This window comes from Fukomys damarensis, unplaced genomic scaffold (genome assembly GCF_012274545.1).
Source record: "Fukomys damarensis isolate Sample0158 unplaced genomic scaffold, DMR_v1.0_HiC HiC_scaffold_14, whole genome shotgun sequence".
NCBI classification, from domain to species: Eukaryota; Metazoa; Chordata; class Mammalia; order Rodentia; family Bathyergidae; genus Fukomys; species Fukomys damarensis.
In genome coordinates, this window is record NW_022900926.1 from 2,861,315 (window position 1) to 2,872,247 (window position 10,933).

At 38.8% G+C, this 10,933-nt stretch overlaps 2 long non-coding RNA genes across 2 annotated transcripts in view; both read right to left on the minus strand.

Annotated features, from left to right (window-relative positions):
- Positions 1-2,722, minus strand: part of LOC104876748 — a 23,166-nt gene extending 20,444 nt beyond the window's left edge. Inside the window, exon 1 of the long non-coding RNA XR_004517114.1 lies at positions 2,499-2,722. This is a non-coding gene — a long non-coding RNA (uncharacterized LOC104876748). The remainder of the gene's footprint in view (positions 1-2,498) is intronic.
- A 1,827-nt stretch (positions 2,723-4,549) lies between these two features.
- Positions 4,550-10,296, minus strand: LOC104876749. The gene is made up of 3 exons (XR_784398.2): positions 10,218-10,296; positions 6,588-6,679; positions 4,550-4,583 (listed from the first exon to the last, which is right to left on the minus strand). It is a non-coding gene; the product is annotated as an uncharacterized LOC104876749 (long non-coding RNA).
- Between the last annotated feature and the right edge of the window lie 637 nt (positions 10,297-10,933).

The window sequence follows — 10,933 nt, forward strand, 5'->3', positions numbered from 1 at the left end:
AAAAATGAGAATAGACACCTATTATGTAAAGGTACAGAATCCCAATGATGAATGTAATTGTATTGTATACCTAGATTGTCCCAATAACCTCAATAAAAAGAAAAAACATTTAAAAAAATAATAATAATAATCTTGTCAATGGAACATGCTTAGACAAGGGGTGCCCTCAGGTAAATGGAGTCAAATTGCTTCAAAAAGCCATGGCACAAAACAATTACCTATTATGTAAAGGTACAGAATCCCAATGATGAATGTAATTGTATTGTATACCTAGATTGTCCCAATAACCTCAATAAAAAGAAAAAACATTTAAAAAAATAATAATAATAATCTTGTCAATGGAACATGCTTAGACAAGGGGTGCCCTCAGGTAAATGGAGTCAAATTGCTTCAAAAAGCCATGGCACAAAACAATTTAAATGGAATGAAAGGAACAAAACTAAGAATTAAGATTATATAAGAAACTTATAGGAAATCACCATGTCTTTCAGTTAAGCAGTACTTTCTTAGACATGACACCAAAAGCACAAATAAAAATAAGTAAATCATTCTATTAGCTTTTCATTGCTGGTACAAAATACCCAATATCCACAACTTGGTGGAGAATTTAATTTAGCTCACAGTTTGGGGAATTCCATATATAATTGGCAGGCACAAAGGCAGGAACATTATGGTAGGAGGCCATGATGGGACAAAGCGATTTTGTTGGTGACAGCCGTAAAGCAGAGTAGAGAAGCTGCCCTAGTAAGGAAGGTGTGAGGGACTAGATATAGTAACCAAAGAAATGACTCCGTCCCTCTCCCAGATATACCCAGCAGTGTGTTCCATCAATCTAATCTCCTGGGTGGCTCTAAAGTAAATCAAGCTGACACAATCAAGATTAACAACCACACCCCAAACCTTGTTACCTGGATACCCAAAAACATTTCCTTAAGTCATATTTAATCCCCATATAAACAGAAGACCATGATTTCACCCAAATTATACAATTATCTGCATACAATCAAAAGTTTAAATCCATTTCCCAAAGTCTTAACCAGTATAGCATTTATCAAAGGTTCATGTGCAAGTCTCTTCTGAGACTCAAGGCAAATTCTCTCTGTAAAATCAAAAACTCCCTCTGTAAGTTACAGAATCCCAAGGTATAATGAATGACCCAGGATGAACATTTCCACTCCAAAAGGGAAGATGGTGGGGGGACCAGAAGAGTTGGACCAAAGCAAGGAAAATCCCCACAGGGGAACCATTAGATCCTGTAGCTCCTTATCTGGCATCTGAGCACAGGGTGATGAGCTGTGAGTTCCAGAGAGCTCGGAACCTTATGGCCTTGCAGCCCCATGGCCTCTCTTTTGGACTGACTTTGCTTGTTGCCTGCAGCTTTCATAAGCAGATGTTCCACATTCTTGGAATCTCTCACTTCCTGGGGTCTCCATTACAGTTTTGCCTTCACTCCCACAGCATCACCCATTCCACTTTCCATGGCTCTTTGTCTGTCCTCCAGTGCCTTCCTTTAAAATCAATTGGTGTGAGAGACTTCCGGATCCCATAATTCTTGCATTCTAAATGTCAGAAAAACCCACATCCCATGCACAACTCCCAAGTCTGTTGTCCGTGGGAACGACAACCAGACCTTCTTGGACCATGACAGCACCAGTCTTTGAGTTCCTGGATGACTGAGCACCATCAAAGGAGTGTTAGAAAACCGATTTCCTAGAAGGCCTTTCTTTAATGAGAGTGCCAGGTATTCTTCTCAAATGAAAGTTTGACACTTCTGCACTCTTAAGCCTATGGTGTTTGCGATCTTGCTGATTCCTGAAATATCTTCAAGTCACTTTCTTAATATCTCCGTACAAAGCACTTGGTTTATTTTTCATGGTGTTAATCTCTTTAGCAGCCACACCTCTTTTGTCTCAAGTTTAATATATGTTGTTTTCTCGGCTAAAATTTAAGTTTTTCAAGTTTATCAGTTCTGCTTTTTGTATCCAATTATCACTATAAATCTGGCTAAAAGCAACCACTAATGGCATTCGATAACCCAAATGTTGAGGTGCTTTTCAGTTTCCTCTACCATATCAATTAGTCCACTTCTCTTAATCCCAGTCTCCTTCAGAGTTTCAGGACATAAGAAAAAATGTAGAAAAATATTCTCCTAAAGCCTAACACACACAGCCTCTATTCCAACTGCCATTGGAGTCCTTATTTCAAGCTCCTGAGCCTGACCTTTACTATCTAAGTTCCTGTCAGCATTCTATCCTCTGAGTTCTGACCAGAATCACCCATCAGGCTTTGCTGACTATATTCCAGGGGTTTCAGCCACTATCTCCATACTTGACAAGCTCCTGCCACAACCCAGTTCCAAAGACTTCCAAACAATGCAGTCAGATAGAGTCCAGCAATAAGCTCAGTTTCCTGGAACCAATTTGTTCTTGGGTCAGTATTCTGGTTTTGGGGACACAATACTCCATACTCACATAATTAAGAAGAGAGATTCAATTTACCTCGTGGGTTGGGGGGATTCAGTCCAAGGTCAGCTGACTGTTGGGCAGGAGCATTTTGGCAGAAGAGCACGAGAGAGTAGAGAGGTTTGTTGTGGCAGCTGGGAAGCAGAGATGGGCAGCAGCTCCAGAATAAAAGAGGCCAGGGACCAGGCAGAGTACCCAAGGCCACATGTACTCCACAGAACCCAGGGCTCCCAGGACAACCAGGGTCAACTTGTCATTTACCTGCTGCAAAAATTAAAATAATTTCTAATTCAAGTGATGCAATTGAGAAAGTGAAAACTCACAGATTGGCTGACAGTGTTTTCTACTAATCTATGATGAGGAATTTGTGTCTAGAGGATCTGAAGAGTTTTAGTACTCAATAACAGGGAAGCAACTAAATGTTAAAATATGACCAAATGATTTAAATAGATAATTCTTAAAAAACAGAAATAAAAATAAAAATGGAAATAGACATATGAAGGGATGCTTACTATCATTATTCATTAAGGAAGCGGAAATGGAAATCACTGGAAATTATAATTAAAAAGTAGCTAAGCTGACTATAATAAAAATACCAAAATGTTGCAATGATAAGGATGTATAGACATTAAAACCACTGCCTATTGCCATTCAGAATGTACACAGCTGCAGCTACTTCAGAAAACAACGAGGCAGTACAGCAATATGTTAACACACACTCATCACATGCTCAGCAGTTCTACCCTGGTTGTCTACCCAGGAAAAGAGAAGTGTACATTCACTCAACAAAGTTTACATAAATGTTCAGTTCAACCATATTCACAAGGGTTAAAAAAAGCAGAAACATTTAAAATGTTCATGAATTTAAAATAATTAAACAGAGTCGGAGATTTAGCTCAGCGGTTCGGTGACCTGCCTTGCAAGTGCAAGGACCCGAGTTCAATCCCAGGTACCAAAACTAAATAAATAAATAAATAAAAAGATTAAACAAACTGCAGTGAATCCATACAATGGAATACTATTCAACAATAAAAATGAAGTAAAATATGTGCAGCATGAATGAACCCTAGGCCAAGTTAAAGAAACTGGCCACAAAACCTGATATTGCATGATTCCATTTATATGAAATGCCCCAAACAAGCAAATTTGTATAGACAAAGAGTGGATTTGTGGTTAGATAGGCCTTGGGTGCAGTTTGACAGATATGGAAAATGACGGATAGTGAATACTGGATTTATTTTACATATGATGAGAAGCATTCAAAATGAAGTTAGATGATGATATTTGTAAAATTATTTATACCTACTAAAATCACTTAATTATATACTTAATATAAAGCTAAAAATTATTGCATATAAATTATATAACAATGAATTAATAAAATTAATTACTAATACATGATAAGTCTAGTTATCACTAAGGTATTTTAGAGACATATGTTTAATTATTATAGCTGTTTTGAAAATTTCACCATCCCCAATAGCACATAAATAAAAGCAAAACAAAATACAAACATAAGCTTAGTGATTCCTTCCAGTGCGGAGCTAGCACAGTGCAGGAAGGGACTGAGACCCAAGTGCCCTCACTCCAAAGTACTGTGCATTAGAGGGTTCAGAAGCCCTCGGAATTGTTACATGCAAAGCGCCTTTGCACCACAGCCCCGGGACACAGAGAGTGTTATTTCTAAGTAGTAACATTAAAGAAGCAAATTTCTTTCTAATAGTCTTATTAACAGTTAATTGTAAGTGGTTCTGTGCTAGGTACAATGGCAGACACACTCTTAATCTGAGGAATGGTACTCTTTCAAGTCAGCAACAGCAATGTGGTCACCTAAAGGTGTCACACATACACACTCACGCAAACACTAGGCACCAACACACACATTTCTATGCAACATAGAAGGATCATGCAACAAACATAAATACGACAATACAGATCAAACAAGATGCAAATCTTCCACAACCCAAATTTTATAATTACAGTTCACGATACATATTTTCATGATACATTATTATCATTTGCATAAATATTACAAAATATGCAAGAGCAGAACACTGCGGTCCATACCTGTATTCCCAGCTCTATGGGTGGTGGGGGCAGCCTGGGCAATTTATAGAAAGCCTGTTTCAAAATGAAAGAAGCAGAAGTAAAAATGATCACGATGTGATCTGCATGTGTACCGACACCCAAGATGAACGTGGTAATTATGCATCAAAACTATGAAAAATAAAGTGAGTCAAGAAGTTTCTAAATTTCAAAGAATGGGCTGGACATACAGCCCAGCAGAAGAGCGCTTGTCCAGTACATGTGAGGCCTGGGATTCCATCCCTGATGCTGAAACAAAGACTGACAGAAACAAAGGAGATAGTCCTTACCCAGGGAATGCAAAATACAGTTTTGTAAGTGGCAAACTATTTTTTTAGAAAAGGACAAAAGCCAATTTCTTTTAAACTTGATGTGAAAATTGATGTCTTAATGAGAAAAGAATTGACTTTCAGTAAAAAGACAAAGGCAGGCCCAATTTCACCTTGCTGACATTTCCCAGACTATTCTGCAGGAGTAGCCTCTTTTCAGAAAGTATTTCCTGCTTAACTTCATCCAATCCCTGAAATTCAAGGAAGTCTTCTTCATAAAACTCCCCGCTTGACTGTTACATGCTGCCCAGCCCCATTTTTCCAAAATACTTTTATATTTACCCTCCATGCTTACTGTTACCGAGCTGTTTGAACACCAGTGAACTTATTAGCCAAGCTTCATGCTAATGAACTCATTAAATGAGCCTATTTTGTGCAAAGTGAAGAGTAATTTTATAAACCGATGATCTCAGATTCATAAGAAACTAATGTGCTTCACTTCTTTAACAAATACCTATTGGTTTTTACCTCTTGCCTTCAGGGACAGAGAATATATACATTTTTGATTTGCACAAATTGTAAAATCAAATGTGTTCAAGGATATGCCAACAGAATCCTGGTAGAGTAAAAATTCAACTTCCTTTCAGTAGAAAATTGATTTGCTTTATTCTTTTTCGGGATGACTTTTAAAAATCTTGTATGACACCATCATAAGATTCCCCAGACACAGCACAGAAAAAACATAATTAGATGGAGTAAGGCCGTACATCCTCCTCCGGACTTTAACAGGAAATATTCTGCTCACATAATTACTCAGAGAAACATTTAGAGTAACAGGAGACTGGTGTTACTGTACTCGAGTCCCCTCCATGACGGTGAGGAGCAGGAGAGTCATTCTGCAGCAGTTGGATTTGCTCAGTGTCCCCCTGACTGTGAGCCTTCAGCGGTACGCGGTCACTTTTTATCACCTTGGGTGAAAAGCAGTGGCTAGCAGGAGCTGGAATTGGGGAAACGCCCCTCTCAGGTGAGATACTAGGATACTGTGAAGTCATTTTCAGTGAAAAGTAGGCATTTGCTTTGAAGAATGCCTTGAACATATTTCTAAGTCGTATTTCTCATTCCCACCCTCCACCAGAGGCATAGGGTATTGCTTCTTCTCTCCTTCTCTAAAAATGCTGGTAGGTTTTCTGAAGTTGAACTCTGGAAGTATGAGAGTCTTTCTGTGAAGCAGGCCCTGGGAAATTATGGGCCTTGTTCTACTTTCAACAATAATCAACATCACCACTTAGTCTTCCCTCCTGGTTCAGGGCTCTCGCGGCTTCTGCTGTGGTATGCGGTGAATTCTAGGCGGGGGTCTCTGTGTTCTCACCTCTGTGAACTTTAGAGGAGCAGTTTGGCCTGTGAATTCAATTTTCCAACTGGCCTACGAAAATATACTGATTTTCAGTTTCTTAAAGGATTTTCTTTTCCTTATTGTAAGGGCGCAACTGTGGCCTTCCAAGTTTAATACGACCTCAACAAAATCAAAAGACCTATGACATAATTCAAAATCCATTAGGGTACAACTTACATAACACAGTATGGTCCAGTTCTGTCCACATGTGAGTGCTACGCTCAGGAGTATTCAGTACATTTGTATTTTGATGAAGCCATGTCCATCACACAGCTGCTTGCAAAACTGGAGCTCTGCACCCACTCAGCAAGGACTCCCTGCCACTCCTAGTCACCTCCAGTTTATTTTTGGTCCATATTATTTTGACCTCCTACTAACCTCACGCAATGCTTGTCCTTCTGTGGGTTAGAGTACGTTTTCTAAAGAAGGTCTGAACTGTCCAGCTGTGTTGCTGCCAGAATTTTCCTCCGCTGTAAGACAGAATAGCATTGGACTTTGTACAGAGGCTATATTTTGCATGCATTTGTGCATGCTTGAGTTGGTTCTACACTTCAGCGCTTGTGAGTGATGCTGCTGCGGATGTGAGTGTGCAGATATTCTCAAGACCCAGGGAATTCTTTGGGGCATTTTACTCCTTTCCATAGGGGTTCTAAAGCTGTACATTACAACCAATAATGCACAAGAGCCCTCACCAACACCTGTTATTTTCTATTGTTATTTTTTAGCAATTACCCCACTATGTATGAGATGGTATTTCACAGTGATTTATTTGTATTTCCTGAATAATTAATTATGCTGAGCATTCTTTTAATGTGCTTACTGGTGATTCATATAACTTCTTCGGCGAAATGTTTACTCAAATCATTTGCTTGTTGTATTTAGTTAACTTTTAGATATTTTCCATATATTTTACATATTAATTTCTTACCAGATATAGGTCTTACAAATATTTTATCCCAATTTGTAGATGTCTTTCACTCTATTAGGGTGTGGTTTGATTCCCTAAAATGTTAATTTTAATGAAGCTAACTTTGGTTATTTTTTATTCTGTTTCCTGTGCCTTTGGTGCCATTTGTAAGAAATAATTTCCAAATCCAACACTTTGAAAATTTAGCCTTATACTTTCTTCTAATGGGTTTATAATTTTATGATTTAGAGTTAGACCTCTGACAGTTTGAGTTAATATTCTATACAGTGTTACATGTGAGCTTCTGACTTTGCTTCTCTGTCCCCTCGTTGACAGGGCTGCTGTACTCCTGACCAGCTGGACCTTCACAGCTCTGCTCTGGAAGGTCACCTGACAGACAGGTGTGGGCTCCTTTCTAGACTCTGTGCTATTCCACTCATCTGTTGATCTTTATGGTCATTTAATCACGACATAAAATCAGGAATCAATAATTTAACAGCAAACAAAGGCCAGGGACTGGATGCTGTATTAGTGTCTATGACCAAATGTTTTTGAAAGCAGGAAGTTTAAATTCTTCAACTTCATTCTTTTATGAAGTTACTTTGGTACCTGTAGTCCCTTGAAGTTCCATATGAATTTTACAATGGATTTGTTTAATTCTGCAGGGATTTGGGAAGGGATTGCATGAAATCTGCAGGTTGTTCTTTGTGGCACTGACAATATTAAATCTTAATGATGTTGAAGATATTGAATTTCTTCAGTCATACATAGAACATTGTGTGGGCTAGGTCACCTTTTAGGACAAATGACAATAATTATTGAATTTAAAAAGATTTAATCCTTACAAGTATCTTTTCAGACCAAAAATATGAAATAGAAATCAGTTACTGAGAGAAAATTGGAAAAGTAATAAATATTTGGAAATTAACACACTCTTATCGAGTGATTAAAATAATAAATCACAAAAGAAAAAAATATCTTGATGCAAGTAAAAATCAAAGTACAACATGTCCAAATGTACTACAGATCCAATGCAGTATTGAAAGAGAGCTTTAAATGTCTGTGTAAAGTAAGAAGAAAGATTTCAAATAAAGCCCTAAACTTTTCTGGCAGGAACCAGAAAAAGAAGAACCAACGAAACCCAATGTTACCAAACAGAAACAAAAAATAAATACTAGAGCAGATATAAATGAAATAAAGAGAAAGAATAAAGTTGAAAAAAATAAATGACACTAACAGACAGTTTCATGAAAGGTCAACAAAACCGAAAAAAAAATAACTAGACAGAAAGAAAGAAAAAACTAATAAGAGAGTTTGAGGGTCAGGGATTTAGCTCAGTGGTGCCACCACCTGCCTCGTAAGGGCAAGGTCCCACGTTCGATCCCCAGTACCAAAAAATTAAAAAATTTTAAAAAGAGAGTTAGAAATGAACAAGATGTTATAGTTAACAGTGAAGAAATATAAAGGATCATAAGAGAATACTATGAACAACCCACAAGAAATTGTACATCCTAGAGATAAAAGATAAATTTCTAACTAGAAGCAATGTATCAAGGTTCTATCATGAAGAAATAGAAAATCTGAGAACATGAATAATGAGTCAAGATATGAAATCAGTAATCAATGACAAAAGCCAAGGACAACACAGCATCATTAGTGATTTCTATCAAATATTTAAAGACCAATTAACACTGACTTTTCTCAGTCACATAAAATTGTATGGAATATGTGCAAATATTTGACTATCAATTAAGCATTAGTAAGATTTTTTTGAAAAAAAACAGAGAATGTTAAAGTCAAATAAGATTTTTCTCAAAAATCATAGAAATAGTGGAACCACTTGGACTCATGTATAAGGCAACATAGGACAAAATGATATAAGAAAGAGTAGGAGAGATCAAAAACACAAAATAAAATAGAGTAAATTCAAATATACCAGCATTCACAGTGAATACGAATCATCTGATGTTATTTATTATAAGAGCCTCTCAGCACCGTTATTAAAAACCTTTCCATAGAGTCTTTATAAAAGGCATACTTTAAAGTGATGACCATAGTTAATAAAATAGTAAGCACAAAAATAGGTTATAATATAAAAGGTTAGTGCAACAGTGCTAATGAAATAAACATTTTAATGAAAATTTATTAAAGACTGAGGGATATTTGGTATTACTAAGAAGGAACACCCACTACCACAATATATCATGAGCTGTTACACCTCTGACACCTTTGTTTCTACCTACAAGGCCTTATATAACAGCAAGAGGAATTTATAAATATATACATAATACATAATAAGTTTTGGAAGATTTTAATAATTATTTCAGAAATAAAATAAGGCAGAATATGAAAGATTCAAAAGCACCCATCTATAGATTCTTATGCTTTTAGCACACAGTTTTAAATACGCCACACAGAGTTACAAAATAAAACTTTCTCACACTACTGTACGGAAATCCCCAACATCCTCTAACAACATCTGCACCTAACCGGCAGGGCTCGCCAGCCCTTAGGGAAGTGGGGGAGACCGAAGGTAGGAAGGAAAATACAGGGTAGGAACCTAGGACGTCTTGTGGTGCCAGGGTTCCAGGCCAGAAAGTGCCCGAAACCACAACGGAGCGGGAACCTTCTGAAAGAACCTCGAAAGCCCAGCCCTGTAAGGATGTGAGCAACGCCGCAGATAATGCAGTGCAAAGTTATAAACCAGAACTGAAAGCGAATATGCACCAGTTCATACGGTTATAAATAAATGATTTCATGAATACGCATGAGAAAAAGACACATCTCTGGTACAGAAAAAGCTCAATTAATCCCCAGTATGCGGAGCATTCCAAGCACTGCCTACTCTTACACCGAGGGACTTCTTTGCTTCCTTCCCCCACCCTGGAGAGCAGCTGCACAGCGCCAAGGTCTGATACACGGCCTAAGCTGCCTGACCGGCTCGTGGTGGTCCAGACCGGTCGCACAGACCGCACGCTGTCTCGCTGCGAAGCGGCAGGGACGGCTCTTTCCCTCTCCGATCCTCCTCTCCGGAAGCCGACCTGCCCAGGGGAGCCATGCAGCACGCATTAGGTCAGATTGAAGCCGGGACCTTCCCTGACCTGCCTCACCGCGACTCCGGGGAAGGCCCAGGGCCTCAGCAGCGGGAAGTCTGAGAAGCCGCTGCAGCCTAGCGGAGCGGTGTGGTGGATGCTTCGTGTTTATCTGTGATGGGATCGTGGAGGAAAAAAAGAGACAAACGCCCGAAGAACCTGGAGGAAAGTACGGCTTCGAGTTGCTGGTGAGGCCCCCTCGCTCCCCGCGTTGTGACGCACACATTCCACTCGTGAGGGTTTGCAGTACGGAACTGGCAGAGGTTTGCGGGAGCTTCCTGTCCCGTCTTCAGAACTTTCCTGTCAGTCTAAACCTGTTCTAAAATTAAACGATGGTGACGTCAAAACAATTTGTAACAGTGTTGAAATTTCACTGTGGCTGAGTTAAAATCTCTGTCAGATGATTCAGAGGATTCATGTTGTGCCCAGAAGTTCATCGTCTTCTATGATCTTGTTTGGTTTTCTTGATTTTGACATAACACGTGCTGTTTGACTGTATCCTGGATATTTCATCTTTTATATTAGGAGGCATTAGTTCCTTATTACCTTTATAAATTTTTAGCAACAATCTTGCCAGGTTTGGGTTCGCATGTGATGTTGGACACTTTGGTGAACCGCGATTGAATTGCAGCATTACCTCCAGATACTCGCAGCATTTCTTGGGTCTGCTGGTTTGTGGGGTGCTCTGGGCACTTGCTGGACTCTGCTGGCGTTTCAGGGGCCTA